The following is a 21420-nucleotide window of genomic DNA, read 5'->3' on the forward strand; positions in this document are numbered from 1 at the left end:
ATTGAGAAAAGCACTTTTCACATCCATTTAAAAGACTTTAAACTTCTTGTGAGCAGCATAAGCCAAAAATATTCTTATGGCTTCAATCTAGCAACTGGTGCAAATGTTTCATCATAATTAATTCCCTCCTATTGAGAGTATCCTTTTGCAACCAGCCTTGCTTTGTTCCTTATAATTATGCCATCATTGTCAGTTTTGTTTCTGAACACCCACTTTGTACCAACAACAGACCCGTTCTTTGGTCTTGGCACTAGGGTCCATACTTTATTTCTTTCAAATTCATTTAACTCTTCTTGCTTTGCCTGCACCCAATCAACATCTTGAAGAGCTTCTTCCACTTTCTTTGGTTCAGTCTGAGAAAGAAAAGAATGATAGGGACATTTATTTGATGTAGTTGTTCTAGTTCTGACACCTGCATCAGGATTTCCAATAATTAAGTCAGGTGTATGTGCTTTAGTCCACTTCCTTGCAGATGGAAGGTTTTCTCTAGAACTGGATGCTCCCCCATGATCCATGTTGTCTCCATCAACATTTTCTGATGCTCCCCCTGAAATTATGCTCTCTGAGTTGGATCCTCCAGAATTTGAGTTTCCAGAAATATCAGAACATGAGTTTCCAGAATTATCAGAACTTGGCCCATCAGAACTTGGCCCATCAAAACTTGACGTATCAGAACTTGAAGAGCCCGTTGTAGGTTCTGATGCTTCTTGAGATGTGGTTGTATCTTCAGTATGCTCCCCCTGCACAGGTGCATCTTCTTTTGGCCTAGTCACCACAGTTTCAATGACATCAGAGTTTAATCCATCAGAGTTTGCAGTATCTGGTTTTAGACTGACAGGAGTTACAGAATCAGAATTTAAAGCTTCATTTTCAAATCTCAGCTGATCATGATCATTGAAATCTTCAAGTCCAGTAATCTTCTTATCATGAAAAGAGACATTGATAGATTCCATGACAACCCTTGTTCTTAAATTGTAGACTCTGAAGGCTTTTGTAGAAAGTGGATATCCAACAAAAATTCCTTCATCAGCTTTTAGATCAAATTTAGATAGTTGTTCGGGATGAGTCTTAAGAACAAAATATTTGCATCCAAATACATGAAAATACTTCAGATTTGGCTTCTTTTTCTTCACCATCTCATATAGTGTTTTTCCATGCTTGTTGATAAGTGTTGAATTCTGAGTAAAATAAGCAGTCTGCACAGCTTCAGCCCAAAATTAGGTTGGAAACTTTGCTTCATCAAGCATAGTTCGTGCAGCTTCAATAAGAGTTCTATTCTTTCTTTCAACAACTTCATTTTGCTGTGGAGTTCCAGGAGCAGAAAATTCCTGCTTTATTCCATGGTTTTTTGCAGAACTCTTCCATGATCAAGTTCTTGAACTCATTGCCATTATCATTTCTTATGATCTTCACAGAATCTTTAACCAATTTATCCAGTTGTTTGACATGATCAATCAAGATAGATGCATTTTCACTTTTTGTGTGCAAGAAATACACCCATGTGTATATGGTGAACTCATCCACTATGACCATAGCATATTTCTTCTTTGTAATAGACATGACATTCACTGGACCAAATAGATCAACATATAGTAGGTGATAAGGCTCAAGAATTGATGATCCAGTCTTACTCTTGAATGAAGATTTTCTTTATTTTGCCTTCTGACATGAATCACAAAGGCCATCAGGAGCAAATACTGATTTTGGCAGTCCTCTCACAAGATCTTTCTTGACAAGTTCATTTATATTATTAAAATATAAATGAGAGAGTTTCTTATGCCAATCCCAGCTTTCTTCAATTGATGTTCTACTCAACAGACAGATTGCAGAACCATAAGTACTTGTGGAAAGCTTAGCATCATTAATGTTACCATGCCTGTATCCTTTTAGAACAACTTTGCCTGCAGATTTGCTTACAACTTCACAATGTTCTTCAAAGAAATCCACATGATAACCTCTGTCACAGATTTGACTCATACTCAGCAGATTATGTTTAAGTCCTGAGACCAGCGCTACTTTTTCAATGATGACATTCCTAAGATTGATATTGCCATATCCTAGAGTTTTTCCAATGTTGCCATCTCTATAAGAAACACCTAGGCCAGCTTTCTCCACAAAGTCTGATAGTAGGGCTTTATTTCTAGTCATATGTCCTGAACATCCACTGTCCAGAACTAGGATATTATTCCTGTTGCCCTGCAATCACAAAGACCACTAATGATTAGTTATAAAGACCCAGACTTGCTTGGATCCTTTGGCCTTTTTTAAGTTTGTTGACATTTGCAGCGGATTTAGCATCAGAGTTTATGTTAATAGTTTTCTTATGAGAATTTGCAATATCAGACTTTGCATCAGAACTTATACTAGAAGGAATAATGCTAACTTTCTTTACAGAAGGTTTTATTTGATAATAATCATAGTACAAACTATGATATTCCTTACAAGTATAAATAGAATGCCATAAACTACCACAATGAAAACAAGGATTGTGTGGCTTATATCTAACAGACTGACTCTTAACTCCTGACTTTGAAGGTAAGGAGTTTATGTTCTTATTCTTCCTGCAAAAAGAAGCCAGATGGTTAGAGTTTCCACAGTTATGACATGTTTTTCTAGGAGCATTAGGAACAGGCTTATAATTGTTACTTTTGTTTACACCTTCCTTTCCATTCCTATTTTTCCTAGGTGGTTTTACCTTGTTTACATTCTTAACATCTTTCAGCTTATGTTTAAGCTGCTTCTTGGTCATTAAGCCTATGTTAACTTCAGTTGGCTTATCCTGTTTAGGTTTGTCAGAAGTTACTTCCTCCTTAACTTCTGATTTCTCAATATCAGACTTTGCAGTTACAAACTTAATAGGATTTACCTTTGGTTTTTGTTTAAAAACTATAGGCTCAGTTTCTATAGTTCTCTTATTGTTCTTATCATCTCCATAACCTAAGCCCTCTTTCCAGTTTCCACTACTAAGAATATCCTGAGTTGCTTTACCAGAGTTAGTCCAAGTCCTGATAATCTCTCTTTCCTTTTCTAACTCAGTTTTTAGAGATTCATTCATTTTTAACACTTCATCCCTAACATAAAAGGCATCATCTCTATCTTTCTGAGTTTGATGGAACATGACTAACTCTTTTTCTAAATAATCATTCCTCTTTTTATAAGCAAGATTTTTAAAAGTTAATCTTGCACATGTTAAAGTTTGATCTTTATAACTAATGAGCATGGTTTTAAGATATCTTCTCAACTCGGTAATATCATCAGTATAAAAGGCATAAGTAGTTTGAGGTACCTTTACGTCCGCAGTATCAGAACTGCTATCAGCATTTACCATCAAGGCATAGTTTTCCTCATCCTCAGAATCTGAAGCATCTGATCAGCTTTTGTTCTTTGTGACAAGAGCCTTGCCTTTGTCACTCTTCCCTTTTCTGCAATCAGGAGATATGTGGCATTTCTCACCATAGTTGTAGCATTTAACATTTGAGTAATCTCCTCTGTCAGACTTTCCTCCTTTGCCTTCAGATTTTCTGAAACCTTTCTTTTCAGAACTTGCACCTTTTCTGGAAAACTTCTTTCCTCTTCTGAATTTCCTGTATGCAATCTTTGTGATTCCTTTTACCATAAGAGCACACAGCTTCATCATCTCTTCATCAGGGTCTAGCTCAGATATACTTTCAATTTCTGAGTCATCATTACTATCAGAACTTGATGACTCAGTATCAGACTTTGTGATGAGAGCTTTTCCTTTGCCTTTCTTTGAGGCGGTAAATTTGGGACTTTCCTCCTCAGCCACAAAAGCAACTGTCCTTGAATTTCTTCCATTCCTCTTGCTTCTTTGTTCCATCTCAAGTTTATGAGTCTTGAGCATCCCATAAATTTCATCATGAGTTGTTTTATTGTGGCCTTCAAATCCCATCTTTCAGGAAGTACTAACAGGAATTTAAGATTTGATTCTTCAATATCATACTCTTTGTCAACTAGTGACAAATCATTCAAGAGTTTGACAAATCTATCATATAAATCAGTTAATGACTCATCAAGCTTTGAGTCAAAGTGCTCATATTCTTGAGTGAGTATAGTCTTCCTGTTCTTCTTGATTGAATCTGTTCTCTGACACCTTGTTTCCAAAGCATCCCATATCTCTTTTGCAGTCTTGCATTGAATTACCCTGTTTGACATGACATTATCAATGGCACTATGCAGCAAGTGTTTTACCTTTGCATCCTTTGCAATCGATGAGATATCTTCAGCAGTGTAATCACTTTTCTCCTTTGGTACAGACTTTGATGGCTGGCTTGCAACTTCCACAGAGAGTTTGGTTGGCATATATGGTCCTTCATAAATCCTGTCGAGATATTCTGGATCTGTAGCTTCTAGAAACATAGTCATCTTCACTTTCCATATGGAATACTCAGAAGGTTTCAGCATGGGAACTCTTATAGTCTCATATCGACTATGGGTTATGGTTTTTGGAGGTTCTTCAGTTTTGGTGGGCTTGGTTGGAGTTTCTTCTTCAGACATGATTGTTTTTGGATCTTAAATTGTTTGTGAGTTAACAGGTAGCTCTAATATCACTTGTTAGGTCACACACACTGTAGAAGGGGGTTGAATACAGTGTTTAGCACAATCAAATCGAATATAAGAACTCATGTAACACCCCCAGATCCGGGGTCAGGGATCCGGGTCGTCACGGTCTTTCTTTCCACAATTATCACTTAACTTAATTAATAATAAACAACCTCATGCTGTGACCCCACACTAACACACACCACCACACGTCATAGTCTCAGAGATGAAATTAAAATAAGTACAAGTCCTTGAATCAACAATTAAAAGTAATTACAACCCAAAATGATTACTTGATAAGTTTACAGTTATTTGCCATTATCTGCCACAAGTTATAATTATACATAATTGATTCTCAAAAGTAGAATGTCTGATCTACAGATAGATCTACCTCTGCAGCTATAGCAGCTACGATCTCAACGGGAAGGCGCGGGGCGCTTCCCACGCTCTTGCGCTGGGTCTGCTTGAGCCTGACCATCTTTCCTAACTGTTGTTGTGTGATGAAGAAATAGAGCAAGAGTGAGCATTACAGCTCGCAAGATAATATATAGTGTAATCAATAATGCAAGTATCTAAATAGATAACTTACTGAAAACCTTTATCAAGTGTAAGATAATTACTTACTGGATATAAGCTTAAAGGAAGATGAAGTTACCAAATACTTCACTATACTTATATCATTTTAGAAAACCACTTGAACTACCACAGTTCAAATTATAATCAGTTTTCAACAGTTCAAATTATAATCAGTTTTCAACAGTTCATCACATAGATGAAACTACAAGACAAGATTTGAATAGATTAAATCTTTGAAGTATTATTGAAGGAAATGAAGTTATGATATACTTCATTAAGTTCCGATATATATATATATATCCACATATACATCTTCTTTATACATTTCCTGAAAACCTCTGTCATGTAAAGTATGAACAGAGTTTGTAACATCCAATGAATTTTTGGAAAGGAAAAGAATTGTGGCATAAACCCGATATCTTGTTGATCAGGCAAAGATACCAATTAGTAACCTTTTCTACTAGTAGATGGACGAATTCCCCACTGGTCATCACCCTGGTCGCAATAGGACCTTATGCTGGACTGCCACTCAGCCACTTACGCATTTGATGGACTCCCACTGAGCCACTAACACTTTCATGGACGCCCACTGAGCCCATGTTGCTTATGCTGACTCAATAGATGGACTTACTTCCCGAACGTTGGGTAAGTAATCAATTAATTTATCAAAACAGCAACCTCGTTGTGAATGTAAAATACACCACTGAGCCGGATCCCCCAGGTTTTGAGCGAATATTTAAATCCCCTTTGAAAGGAAGATCTTAAATATAAAAATGAGTTTTGAGATCCGATCTAACTCTTAAAAATCATTTTGAAGACTCGAAAACACTTTAAAGAGTGTTTGGAATACTGCTGATTTAATAAAGTAAATCAGTCCCGATATATTAGAAAATATCTGAATATTATTATTTAAATAATATTCTCACAAAGATAATCCTTATAAAAATAATCGAAGTAGAAGGTTTAAAACTCATACTTGAAATGAATATTAAATAACCAAAGATATACTTATACGAAAGTATTATCTTTATTTGAATAATCGAAAATAAGTTTGATTATCGAAACATTATTCTTTAATAAAATAAAGAATATTATTAAATAATAAGCGGAGTCATAATACCTCGAATGAATATTATAATTAATATTCATTAAATAAAATAAACAGAGTCATACATCCTCAAATGAATATTCAAATAATATTCATTAAATAATATAACTGAGTCATAAGCCCTCGAATGAATATTATAAATAATATTCATTAAATAAAATAAAGTTAAAGTTATCGAATAAACCTTATTCGATTAATAGTTTTGATAACTATAACCATATATATATAAATATATATATATATATATATTATACTCGGGAACATCGACTCCCGGTTTAGAAATATGTTCAACTTTGGATCCCCTATACTAAGGGTAAACTCAAATACCGCTTAACTCTAGCATATGTATTATGCAACTACAAGCATTTGAACCAATAGATATATAAATCAAGAATATGAAACAGGCATGCATATATACCATATCACATGCTACAATATATCGCAAGAATTTGCTAATAACAAATTATGCATTTATCGCAAGATCATGCATATACACATATACATCACAACAACAGTTATACGGGTAGAAAACTTGCCTGAGCGACTGGGGGTTATTAATGGCTTGGGACGAGTCTAGTAACCTATAAACAATATATAAGTTGGAATTAAATCAAAGTCACTTGTAAATCTATACTTTAACAAATTTAGACTCTTACGCTCGCTTTGCGCTTACTGATTCTCTTAAATCGCTCGAGTACCCTTGGCTCCACCATTTTTAATAAATTAACCATTACGAGTTTTAAGGCGATTCTTTCGCGAGTGTCTTACCAACTGCCTATTACACTTTACATAAATGTTTCATACTCCAATTAGTCCTTTAAGGTCTTTAAACAATGTTTCAATGTAAGGCGAGGGGTGATGGTTTGTTCGCGAAACGTCGTTACTTAAAACGGCCGTTTCTCCTAAACCATACATCGGAATCAAACGAACCACATATCAAAACGAAGCTCGTAACATGAAATATCTAATCATGGCAATGGTCAAAACCTAGCAGGGAGTTCTCGGGTCCTAATGTTATGAACAAAAGCAGTCTAAAGTAAATCGGACATTACGACGGCTATGTTTACGCGATTTCCCAATTTTATACCATTCCAATTCAACCACCAATCAATCCCAATTCATTCATACAACCAACATCCATCCACACTACATCATAACAGCCCCAATCAACTCAATATTAACAATTATACTTATTCTTAAACTTGAATTTAAACTATACTTAAGTCCTTTAACCAAACCATAAGATTTCAACAATCAATTCACCACCATTCCAACCCAAAGTCTAAACCAACAATCATTAAGCTACTCTATTACCATAACAACCAAAATCATCCTAATACACCAAGTAAAGCTAGGGTTTGGAGATGATATACCTTCCTTGAAGTGATGTGAGTAGCTAGGAAGCCTTAAGAAGCCTTGAGATGTCTTAGGGATGCTTGGATCTTAAAGGAAAAACAAGAAAAATCAAGTTAAAAACCTTGAAATAACTATTCATTGTCTTCTTCATTGATTTCTTGGAGAAGATTGAGAATGAATTGGAGGCTTAAACTCATAGGATAGCCATATCTATGCATAAGGAGTACTAGATAATTAACTTACCAATTTAGGAAGCTTGGAACTTGAATTTTGAAAATTCCTCTTCTTGAAAATGGAAAAAGCCGACAACAAAATCCATGGCTATCTGTTCCCATTTCCATTCGGGAATCTCAAGGGGTCGTAAAAGTCCACTGGTTCTCTGGTGCTCTACCTTTACTCTTTGGCATGTCAAACATTTGCTTACCCATTCTGCTACGTCCCTCTTCGTGTTGGGCCACCAGTAATACTCCTTCAAATCCCTATACATCTTGGTGCTTCCCGGGTGGAGGAATACCTTGAACTATGGCTTTCATCCAAAATCTCATCTTTAAGCTCTTGAACGTTCGGAACCCAAATCCGGTAGGAGTACCTCATTATCCCTTTATCATCTTTCTCAGTATGGATCTCCTCTCCAGTCATTGACTCTCTGCCTTCATTCATTATTTTCTCGTGGCACAATCTGATCTTTTCCAATAACTCTGGGTATATTGAGATCTCAAAAAGCTTTTTAGTTCCGGTTCCGGTTACCTTTACTTCTATTTCCATTCTCTCAAAATCCCTTATCAATTCTTCGAAGTTGTTATCATTCTGAGTCTTTCCTTTCTGCTAAGGGCATCAGCCACCACATTGGCTTTCCCCGGATGATAGAGAATCTCACAATCATAGTCCTTGATTAGCTCTAACCATCTCCTCTGGCACATGTTGAGCTCTTTCTGCGTAAATATGTACTTGAGGCTCTTATGGTCTGTGAAAATCTCGCACTTCTCTCCATACAAGGCAAAAACTATTGCCGCTAGCTCAAGATCATGGGTAGGATATCTAATCTCGTATTCCTTCAGTTGTCTCGATGCATACGCAATCACTTTACCGTGCTGCATAAGCACACACCCTAATCCTTTGTGCGACGCGTCACTAAATATCACAAAATCTCCTTTTCCGTCTGGCAATGCCAACACCGGGGCCGTTACCAACCTTTTCTTTAGTTCCTGAAAACTGTTCTCGCATTTCTCCGTCCATTCAAACTTCTCTGTCTTACGAGTAAGTCGTGTCAAAGGGGCTGCGATCTTCGCAAAGTCCTGCACAAATCTATGATAGTAGCCGGCCAATCTTATGAAACTCCTTACCTCTGTGGGTGTGGTTGGCCTTTCCCAATTTAAGATCGCCTCTATCTTGGAGGGGTCGACCAATACTCCTTCTTTATTGATCACATGTCCTAAAAACTATACTTCATTCTGCCAGAATTCACACTTCGAGAATTTGGCATATAACTGTTCCTCTCTGAGTATTCCTAGAGCTATCCTCAAATGCTCTGCATGTTCTGCCTCAGTCCTTGAGTAGATTAAAATATCATCGATAAAAACTATCACACACTTGTCCAAGTACTTCTTAAATACTCTGTTCATTAAATCCATGAAAGCCGCTGGGGCGTTGGTTAATCCAAAGGACATTACCAAGAACTCATAATGCCCATACCTGGTACGGAACGCTGTCTTGGGAATATCTTCGGGTTTAATCTTTAGTTGTTGATATCCAGTTCTCAGGTCAATCTTGGAAAAATAAGCAGCATCCTTTAGCTGGTCGAACAGATCGTCTATTCTAGGTAACGGGTACCTGTTCTTTATGGTTAGCTTGTTCAACTCTCGATAGTCGATGCACAGCCTCATGCTCCCATCTTTCTTCTTAACAAATAAAACTGGTGCTCCCCACGGAGACACACTGGGTCTTATCATACCCTTATCCAAGGGTTCCTGCAATTGGATAAGTAATTCCTTCATTTCTAATGGGGCTCTCCGGTAAGGTGCTTTTGAAACTGGCGCCGTCCCTGAGGCCAACTCAATAGCAAATTCAATCACTCTATCGGGTGGTAATCCCGGAAGGTCTTGTGGGAATACATCTTCAAATTCGTTGACTACCGGAATATCTTGCAAGTTGGGCACCTCCTTCTGCGTGTCCACCACATAGGCTAGGTAAGCCTCATTTCCTTTTCATAGCATCCTTCTGGCCTGGGCCATAGTCAAAATTTCTGCGTCTGCCTCTTTCCTCTAAATATAACTTCTTTCTTTCCTGGGATAATTAACTTAACTTTCTTCCCCTTACAATCTATCTGAGCATCATTGCTAGATAGCCAGTCCATTTCCAAAATTACATCAAACTCCCCTAATTTAAAAGGAATCAGATCAACACTAAAAGATTGCTCCCCTATGCCTAACTCACAGGCGGGGTGAATTTGGTTAACAGGAATAATTTCATGATAGGCTATTTCTACTTGTAAGGGTTCTATCAAGGGTTCAGCCTTAAGTCTTAACTTACGCGCAAGGTCCTTTGATATAAAAGATTTAGTTGCTCCCGAATCAAATAAAACGTTTGCACTGACTGAATTTAGGGAAAGGGTACCTGCTATCACATCTGAGTCTTCCATAGCATCCTGGACTGTCATGTTGAAAGTCCTCGCAGTAGGTGGCTTATTGGAGGCAGCTCTGCTGGCTCCTCATACGCCATAGATGGCCTATCGCAATGGTTTAATCATGTATGTTACAAAATTATGTTACCTTAGCTATGCTCATCTTAGCCTACCGCAACGTAGTATTTTTTATGTTACCATAGCCTTTGTAATATGTTACTGTAGCTTCAAAGTGTTACAAACGGTAACACGTGAAAACTTATGTTACAATAGAGTGTTAATAGATAAAAAAAAGTAACATTTTACAAAAAAATTAAATATATATAATTATTTGACTTGAAAATTAATCAATTTTGATAATATAATTAAATAATAATGTTAATATTAGCTAAGATTGATAAAATGATTTTTTTGTTAAATTTTGTTAACAGTACTAATTAGTAACTGATAATTTTTATTAATAAAAAATTTGAACACTATTTAAACTTAAAAATTTATTAAAAGTTAAAAATTAAAAAATAAAAGTGAGTAGTAACGGTTTTTTGGAGTCTGGTTAGGCTTCAAAAATTTTAGAGAGCGTGCTCAAAATTTTGGAGAAGCGGGCTCTCAGCCGCTCTATCACACTCTAAACATATCTATCTCAGTTTTCAATCGATTCACGTTGTATCAATTTAGGGCTTCACTGTAAAAGGATTCAACATAATTGGTTTGAGGCTTCACGGGTCTTCCCGCTTGTGCGCAATTTCTTTATCAGAAGAAGACGAAGGGGAGCTCATCAACGACGATGGCTTCGTCTACAAGCGCAACAAGTGCCCTCGCCTCGATATCACTGCCGCCACTTCTGCTCCCCCTCCAGATCCACTTGTTGAGGACAACAATCGAAAGATTCGGAGAAGAAATGCTCTGTTAAAACTTAAAGAGAAGTACCAAGCTGAGCTTTCTCGTTGGGAACGTTTTGTCAAACACCTTGAGGGACTTGAATTTGCAAACCTAGAATGTTGAAAAGAGGTTTGAGAAGATTGATGTGGGCCAAAGGGGAGATGAGTTGTCGTTTGAGTTTTCGGGTTATAGTGGGTGTGCTCTTGTTGATGAGCTCCTTGCTCAGGTAGTTTCAAGATCTTAGTTTTTTGCTAAATATGACTTTCTTTGTGAATTTTAGGAACTTTTTTATAGTGTATGAGATATTCTGTTTTAATTCTTGGTAATTTCGAGTTTCGTGTTGTTTGTGAAATTGGGATTTCTTGGATATATATTAAAATTTCATTTTTCATAGATGTAATATCATCATATCTATGAATCCAATTGCTTTTGCAGCACAGCTTCTCAATGGGCCTGGAGAAATGGTGTATAGGTTAGATGCAAACCTAAATAACTGTAAGAAACTCCCGTCTAATTCATGTAGTTAAATATAAGAATGCTCAAACTACTTGGGTAGGGACAACCTCAGTATTTATATCGGATTTTTGTGCAACTTCCTCAGCTGCTGTTTCCTTGACAGGTTCTACCACTTTCTCCACAGCTGCTTCCTCCTTTGGCTTCTCCTCTGTCATTACCTCGGATGTAGTTTCTGGCTCAGCAGTTTTCACCTCCTCGGCCTTGGGAGCCTCATCAGCTGGAGCAGAAACATCTACCAGAGGTTCCTCTTTCTTTTCCTCTCCACCATTGATCTCCTGCTTTATATATGCGAAAATGAAATCAACTGATTGGTATTGCAAGGAATTAAGGTATATTTAAATACAATACGTCTTTGTTTTATTAGTTATCATATAAAAATATGTTAGATATATTTGATAATGTCATGGCTAATATGTTTTATGTTTAGCTTTAAGATCTTACTTGAACAGGATAAATCAGTACTTAACTGTTGATCAATACTTATACTGGAAGTCAGGACTTAAGGATATCAGTACTTATGTTATCAGGAGATAATCATCAGAAGATAGATATCAGAACTTAAGTGCTGAAGGACGATCAGATAAGGACAGTAGCTGATTAAAGGAAAGAAGATCAAGATAAACATAAGAAGAGATATGCATGAAGAAGGAATTCTGTAAAGAATGGAATACTTGGAAGAAAAGATATCTGATTGATATATTTTAGGAAGCAGAATTATATTCCATATCAATTAGCGATTATCTTGTAACTGTGTAGTATATAAACACAGACATAGGGTTTACACTATAAGTGTTATCATTATTAGAGAAGATTATTCATTGTAACCCTAGCAGCTCTCGTGATATTTGTTCATCACTGAGAGGTAACAGTTCCATACTGTAACAGAGTTTATTGTTTCAATAAAGTTTGTTTTCTGTTACTTAAGTTCTTAAAGTTCGATTTGAGTGTACTATACACTGTATTCACCCCCTCTACAGTGTGTGTGTGACCTAACAATTGGTATCAGAGCCTATCTGTTAACATACATACAGTTAAAGATCCAAACACAATCATGTCGGACACAGAAACTCCAACTAAGCCTACCAAAACTGAGGAACCACCAAAGACACAAATTTAGAGTCGGTATGAGACCATCAGAGTTTCCATACTGAGACCATCTGAATATCCCATATGGAAGGTAAGGATGACCATGTTCCTGGAAGCAACAGATCCAGAATACCTTGATAGAATCAAGGAAGGCCCTCATAAACCAACCAAGCTCGTTGTTGCAGTTGCAGGTGAAGCAGCAAAGACCGTACCAAAGGAGAAGAGTGATTATACTGCTGAAGACATAGCATCAATTGCTAAGGATGCTAAGGTACGACACTTACTGCATAGTGCCATTGATAATGTAATGTCAAACAGGGTAATCAACTGCAAGACTGCTAAGGAGATATGGGATGCTCTGGAAACAAGGTGTCAGGGAACTGACACAATTAAGAAGAACAGGAAGACAATACTCACTCAAGAGTATGAACACTTTGACTCAAAGACTAATGAGTCATTGAATGATTTATATGATAGATTTGTCAAACTTTTGAATGATTTGTCATTGGTTGATAAAGAGTATTATCTTGAAGATTCAAACCTTAAGTTCCTGTTAGCTCTTCCTGAATGCTGGGATTTGAAGGCAACGACAATAAGAGACAACTACAATCTTGATGAAACAACTCTTGACGAAATCTATGGAATGCTCAAGACTCATGAGCTGGAGATGGAACAAAGAAGCAAGAGGAAAGGGGGAAAGTCAAGGACAGTTGCTCTTAAGGCTGAAGAAGAATTCCCCAAAGCAGCTTCCTCAAAGAAAGACAAGATTAAAGCTTTTTTCATAAAGTCTGATACTGAGTCATCAAGTTCTGAGAGTGATGATGACTCAGATTCTGAAAGCTTGCCTGAGACTGATGCTGATGAGGAGATGATGAAGCTGTGTGCTCTTATGGTTAAAGGAATCACAAAGATTGCATACAGGAAGTTCAGGATGGGAAAGAAGTTTTCCAGGAACGGCATAAGTTCTGATAAGAAGAATTTCAGAAGATCTGAAGGCAGAGGAGGAAAGTCTGACAGAGGAGATTACACCAATGTTAAATGCTATAACTGTGGTGAGAAAGGCCACATATCTCCTGATTGCAAGAAGGTAAAGGGTGACAAAGGCAAGGCTCTTGTCACAAAGCAGAAAAGCTGGACAGACACCTCAGACTCTGAAAGTGAGGAAAACTATGCATTGATGGCAAATGCTGATAAAGAAAGTGCTGAGAGCAGTTCTGAAGCTGCTGAAACAAAGGTACCTCAGACTACTTATGCTTTTTATACTGATGATATTAATGAGTTGAGAAGATATCTTAAAACCATGTTTGTTAGTTATTGAGATCAAACTTTAACATGTGAAAGATTAACTTCTGAAAATCTTGCATTTAAGAAAAGAAATGATTTCTTAGAAAAAGAGTTAGTTATGTTCCATCAAACTCAGAAGGATAGAGATGATGCTTTTTATGTTAGGAATGAAGTGCTAAAAATAAATGAATCTCTAAAAACTGAGTTAGAAAAGGAAAAAGAGATTATCAGGACTTGGACTAACTCTGGCAAAACAACTCAAAATTTGCTAAGTAGTGGAAACTGGAAAGAGGGCTTAGGTTATGGAGAAGATAAGAATGATAAAGGAACTAAAAAAATTAAGTCTGTTGATAAGCAAAAGCCAAAGTTAAAACCTGTTAAGTTTGTAACTGTAAAGTCTGAAAATGAAAAATCAGAAGTTACAAAGAAATTAACTTCTGACAAACTAAAACAGGAAAAGACAGCAGAAGTGAACATAGGCTTAATGACAAAGAAACAGCTTAAGCATAAGCTGAAAGATGTTAAGAATGCAAAAAAGGTAAAATCACCTAGGAAAAATAGGAATGGAAAGGAAGGTGTGAATAAAAGCAATAATTATAAACCTGTTCCTGATGCTTCTAGGAAAACATGTCATAACTGTGGAAGTTCTAACCATCTAGCTTCTTTTTGCAGGAAGAATAAGAATATTAACTCCTTACCTTCAAAGTCAGGAGTTAAGAGTCAGTCTGTTAGATACAAACCACAAAATCCTTGTTTTCATTGTGGTAGTTTATGGCATTCCATTTATACTTGTAAGGAATATCATAGCTTGTACTATGATTATTATCAAATAAAACCTTCTTTGAAGAAAGTTTCCATTGTTCCTTCTAGTGTAAATTCTGATTCAAAGTCTGATAGTGTAAGTTCTGATAAGAAAAATGTTAACATAAACTCTGATGCTAAATCCGCTGCAAATGTTAACAAACTTAATAAGGCCAAAGGATCCAAGCAAGTCTGGGTCCTTAAAACTAATAATTAGTGGTCTTTGTGATTGCAGGGCAATAGGAAAAATATTCTAGTTCTGGACAGTGGATGTTCAGGACATATGACTGGAAATAAGGCCCTGCTATCAGACTTTGTGGAGAAAGCTGGCCCAAGTGTTTCTTATGGAGATGGCAACATTGGAAAAACATTGGGATATGGCAATATCAATCTTGGAAATGTCATAATTTCATAATTAAACAAGTAGCTATGGTCTCAGGACTTAAACACAACCTACTGAGTATAAGTCAAATATGTGACAGAGGTTATCATGTTGATTTCTTTGAAGAACATTGTGAAATTGTGAGTAAATCTAAAGGCAAAGTTGTTCTGAAAGGATACAGGCGTGGTAACATTTATGAAGCTAAGCTTTCAACAAGTACTGATGGTTCTGCAATCTCTCTGATGAGTAGAGCATCAATTGAAGAAAGCTGGAATTGGCATAAGAAACTCTCTCATTTAAATTTCAATAATATAAATGAACTGGTCAAGAAAGATCTTGTGAGAGGATTGCCAAACACATTATTTGCTCCTGATGGTCTTTGTGATTCATGTCAGAAAGCCAAACAAAGAAAATCTTCATTCAAGAGCAAGACTGAATCATCAATTCTTGAGCCTTATCATCTACTACATGTTAAGCTATTTGGTCCAGTAAATGTCATGTCTATTGCAAAGAAGAAGTATGCGTTGGTCATAGTGGATGAGTTCACCAGATACACATGGGTGTATTTCTTGCATACAAAAAGTGAAACTGCATCAACCTTGATTGATCATGTCAAACATCTGGATAAAATGGTCAAAGATTCTGTGAAAGTTTTAAGGAGTGATAATGGCACTGAGTTCAAGAATTTGATAATGGAAGAGTTCTGCAAAAGCCATGGAATAAAGCAGGAATTTTCTGCTCCTGGAACTCCACAGCAAAATGGAGTTGTTGAAAGGAAGAATAGAACTCTCATTGAAGTTGCACGTACAATGCTTGAAGAAGCAAAGCTTACAACCTATTTCTGGGCTGAAGCTGTGCAGACTGCTTGTTTTACTCAAAATGCAACACTCATTAACAAGCATGGAAAAACACCATATGAGATGGTGAAGAAAAAGAAGCCAAATCTGAAATACCTTCATGTATTTGGATGCAAGTGTTTTGTTCTCAAGACTCATACTGAACAGCTATCAAAGTTTGATCTAAAAGCTGATGAAGGAATCTTTGTTGGATATCCACTTTCCACAAAAGCCTTCAGAGTCTATAATTTGAGAACAAAAGTAGTCATGGAATCTATCAATGTCTCTTTTGAGGACAAGAAGATTACTGGTCTTGAAGATTTCATTGACCATGATCAGCTGAGATTTGAAAATGAAGACTCAAATTCTGATACTGAAAATCCTGAAAGTCTAAGTCCTGATACTATAAACTCTGATGGAATAAACTCTGATGTTATTGAAACTGTGATGGCTACGCCAAGGGAAGATGCACCGATGCAGGGGGAGCATACTCAAGATCCTACCACAGCTCAAGAAACATCAGAACATACATCTGGCTCTTCAAATTCTGATTCATCAAGTTCTGATAAGCCAAGTTCTGATAGTGCTGAAAATTTAAATACTGAAGACTCCAACTCAGAGAGCATAGTTTCAGGGGGAGCATCAGAAAATGAAAATGAAGATAACATGGATCATGGGGGAGCATCCAGTTCTAGAGAAAACCTTCCATCTGCAAGGAAGTGGACAAAATCACATACACCTGATTTGATAATTGGAAATCCTGATGCAGGTGTCAGAACTAGAACAGGTACTTCAAATGAATGTCTTTACAATTATTTTCTCTCTCAGACTGAGCCAAAGAAAGTGGAAGAAGCTCTTCAAGATGCTGATTGGGTGCAAGCAATGCAGGAAGAGTTGAATGAATTTGAAAGAAACAAAGTCTGGACCCTAGTGCCAAAACCAAAGAATAGATCTGTTGTTGGTACAAAGTGGGTATTCAGAAACAAAACTGACAGTGATGGCATAATTACAAGGAATAAGGCAAGGCTGGTTGCAAAAGGATATTCTCAACAGGAGGGAATTGATTATGATGAAACATTTGCACCAGTTGCTAGGTTAGAAGCCATAAGGATATTCTTGGCTTATGCTGCTCACAAAAAGTTTACTGTCTTTCAAATGGATGTGAAAAGTGCTTTTCTCAATGGAGAATTGGAGGAGGAGGTATATGTTGAACAACCTCCAGGTTTTGTAGATACCAAACATCCAGATTATGTCTACAGGCTTGATAAAGCACTTTATGGACTTAAGCAAGCTCCTAGAGCATGATATGAGACTTTAGCTCAGTTTCTTCTGGAAAGTGGATTCAACAGAGGGACAATAGACAAAACACTGTTCTACCTCAACCATGGAAAGGACTTACTTCTGGTCCAGATTTATGTTGATGATATCATTTTTGGATCTACAAATGACAAACTTTGCAAGAAGTTTTCCAAACTAATGCAGTCAAGATATCAGATGAGTATGATGGGGGAACTTAGCTATTTTCTGGGCCTTCAAGTCAAGCAGAATGAGGAAGGCACTTTTATTTGTCAAACCAAGTACACCAGAAACTTGCTGAAGAAATTTGGAATGCAAGATTGTTCAAGTGCATCCACTCCAATGGCCACTGCAACAAAACTGGATAAGGATACCGATAAATCAGTAGATATTACTGACTACAGAGGTATGATTGGCTCTCTACTCTATCTAACTGCTAGTAGACCTGATATCATGTATGCTACCTGTCTTTGTGCAAGATTTCAAGCAGATCCAAGAGAACCTCACTTAACAGCTGTAAAAAGAATCTTTAAGTATCTTAAAGGAACAGCTGCTCTGGGATTATGGTATCCTAGAGAATCAGATTTTAAACTAATAGGTTACTCAGATGCAGATTTTGCAGGTTGCAAAATTGACAGGAAAAGCACAAGTGGAAGCTGTCAATTTCTTGGAGGCAGATTGGTTTCTTGGTACAGCAAGAAACAAAAGTCAATTTCCACATCAACTGCAGAAGCAGAGTATATTGCTGCAGGAAGCTGTTGTGCACGGATTCTTTGGATGAAGAATCAGTTACTGGATTATGGGTTAACATATTTCAAAATCCCTATTTACTGTGATAATCAAAGTGCTATTGCTATGACAGGTAATCCAGTTCAACACTCTATGACAAAGCACATAAGCATCAGGTACCACTTCATCAGGGAACATGTGGATGAAGGTACAGTGAAATTGCATTTTGTTCCCACAGATCAACAACTAGCAGATATCTTCACAAAACCACTGTGTGAAGCTACTTTTACAAGATTGGTAAATGAACTTGGAATGGTTTCAGGTTCTTTCTCTAAATCTGCTTAGTCTTGTTCTGTGTTATCAGACTTTATGCTCAGTATTTACAGAATTAATCTCATTGTGTATTCTGTGCTTAATTGATAAATGTCTTTAAGTACTGACTATTGTCTGATATATGTTTCTAAACTCTGATAAGTGATATGTCTGTTCAAGTACCTATTCAATCCTATGAGGATAACTGTGCTAGATACTGACCTAATAGTCTTCAATAAATAAATGATTCCATGTAAGAAGTAATTATTTCAGTGGAAATCTTATGACACTAGCAAATTCTGATAATTGAGCTTAGTTCAGTTCACTTTGTATATCTTATTACTAAGTCACAAATTAGAATAATGCTACTCATCTGTTAAGTTCTGATACTAGTAAAACTGCTGAATGTACTAAGTGCTGATAAACCTCACTTATCAAAAGAAAAAGCAAAAAGATCAAAGAATAAAATTAGGTACTCCTTTGAGATCTAGAGTAAAAATGTGGAAGGGACGACCCAAGTGCATTGCTGGTATTAAGTAAATATGCATTAGAAAAGCAAAATATTTTCTTGGTGACTTTTCACACTCTATGATTACTGGAGAAATACTCTGATAATAGCATAAATTCTGATAAACAGTCGTGACTCACTTACACTGAGAAGCCACTGTAAAATAGAATTTCAAAAGATGCATAAAATTAGCACAAAACAGTTGAGGTGGACTCAAGCATGAACTCATTCATCAATAGGTTTCAGGACAATGACAGCTCTTTAGCAAAATTTTAGTTATGCCTTATTTCTAAGATGTACTGAAGTGACTCAGACTTTACTCTTTGTCTGTTATTTAGCTTAATGCACACACTAATCACTCCATATGAATGATGAAAATTACTATGGTGGTCTATGTTATTTTAGATAAACAGTCACTGTGTCACTTTGCACAAATTCTGAGGACAAGTTCTAGTTACACGTTCTAATGATTAAGTTCTGAAGTCTATAACTCAGAACTTGTATGAGGATTTACTAAGATGGGCATTCCTTTTTCGAGTTAAGAAATTATGTTCTGATGACTGTTAAGTTCTGATATAACAGTCTAATGTTTTACTTGACTTATCTGTGAATAAAATTTGATAACAGTCTCAGTTAATAATTGAATATGTTGAAGTGGAAGATTAATAGTCACTATGGTTAGGGTTAATGGTATTTGTACCTGAACAGTCCAATGTTACTTGTTTTTTGTGCGCTTTAAACCATGTTTCCTCTTTCCAATGAATGTTATTCTTTTTCAAAGTCTAGGGAGATGAGGTAGAATTAATTCTACCTGTCAGCATTCAATTTCTTTGCGTCTCCTGGCATTCTCTTGCCTATATAAGCAGCCACTTCACATCAGTCTTTCCATCAAATTCTTCTCACACACTTATCTTCATACTTCTTCTTTCAAAAACACAATGGTCAGATACATGTTTTTGAACTACCAAAACTTCAATATGGAGCTAAGCTGTGCCGATTGGCAGCAGGAATGGCATGTCACAGCCATTCCTGAGGAGATATGGGACTCTGTCCCACAGGAGGTACTGACACACCTCATGTTCTTCTATATGGACTACCATCGCCATCTGGAGCGATTGGAGGAGGAAAGGCTGGAAGCTCTCCGCCAGCAAGAGCGAATCATCAGACTCGCCATTCTGTTTGTCGAGAGTAGGAAGAAGAAGAAATGATTTAATCTTGTCTTCTTCCTGTTTTTCTTCATCATCAGCTTTGTCAGGCTTCTTAGCTAGGACTAAGGCTGTTGATGTTCGGTTTAGAAGCTTAGGGAAAATCTTATATAAGTATTGATGTAATTTCCATTTCATAAATGTATTGTCTTGATATATTAATGAAAGTTGTTTTTACTTCAAGATTTTGTCTCTGAGTTATTTTATCTTGTGTTGATAAATCCTGATTGATATTCTGATGACCATATAAATTTTGTTTTATATTAAGTTCTGATTCGTTTTCAGCACTTACTTATCTAATTTATCTTGGTCATTTTCATGTGATGTATTTTCAGAATATTAATGATGCAGTGAAAAATAATTCAATCAGTGATAACGGTTTAAATTTTGAATTAAAACTGTTTCTCTTGATAAATGGAACGGTTTTTCCTTGAAACTAGGCAAATGGGTAAGTAATGATTCCTATTTTCTCGAGCCCAGTAACTGTCCGTTATTACTGCATGTCTGACAGGTGTCCAACAGTAACATTTTTGTTCAGAGTATAAGTACAACAGAGAGAAGATTTCCTTAATCTTTTATTTTCTTCATATTTTATCTCTCTCCTTACTTTTACTCTCTTTCTCTTTATTTCTCACGTTGGTTTTTCATACAGACATTATATCAAACTCCTAACAGGCATACTTGAATCTCAATTTTTTTTCACATGGCACCAAAGGATTTAATCATTGATGGAGCTAAGTTTGTCCCCAACAACTATGCTGCAGTTCTTGATCATACTGAAGCTCCATCTGAATTGCACTTTGTGCAAGATCTTCTTGCACATAGTGAGGTTGGGTATGCATTAACACAGCCTGAATTCTTTTCAAGCCAACAAGTTCTGAGGTTTTGGAGGACTGGACTTTTTGATGATGGTGGTCAACGTGGAACTCCCAGTATTATCTTCTAAGTGGGTGATTCATCCTTTGTAGTCACTTCTGGTACAGTACGCAGGGCTTTACATCTTCCAGAAGATTGTACTTTCTCAATTCCAGAGGACTCAGCCCTTGGGGAGTTAATGGCTGAATTGGGATATGAAAAGAGTCTGACGAAACTTGGACAGTTGAAACGGGCTAATATCAGAAGAGAATGGAGTTTCTTCTTTGATTGCATCACCAAAGCTTTTGGGAACAAATGTTCGAATTTTGATGCTATTCCAATTATGAGTCAGCACATCGGGTATGGAATTATCAATCAAACTCATTTTGATTTTGCAACTGCTTTAATTGGTTTTATTGGGGATAGGATGACAGAGGATCGAGATGTTGTTTATTTTGCTAGATTCTATCAACTTATTTACACTTATTGTACTGATGAACCTCATTTAGTC

This window comes from Apium graveolens, chromosome 6, assembly GCF_009905375.1.
Source record: "Apium graveolens cultivar Ventura chromosome 6, ASM990537v1, whole genome shotgun sequence".
Taxonomy (NCBI): domain Eukaryota; kingdom Viridiplantae; phylum Streptophyta; class Magnoliopsida; order Apiales; family Apiaceae; genus Apium; species Apium graveolens.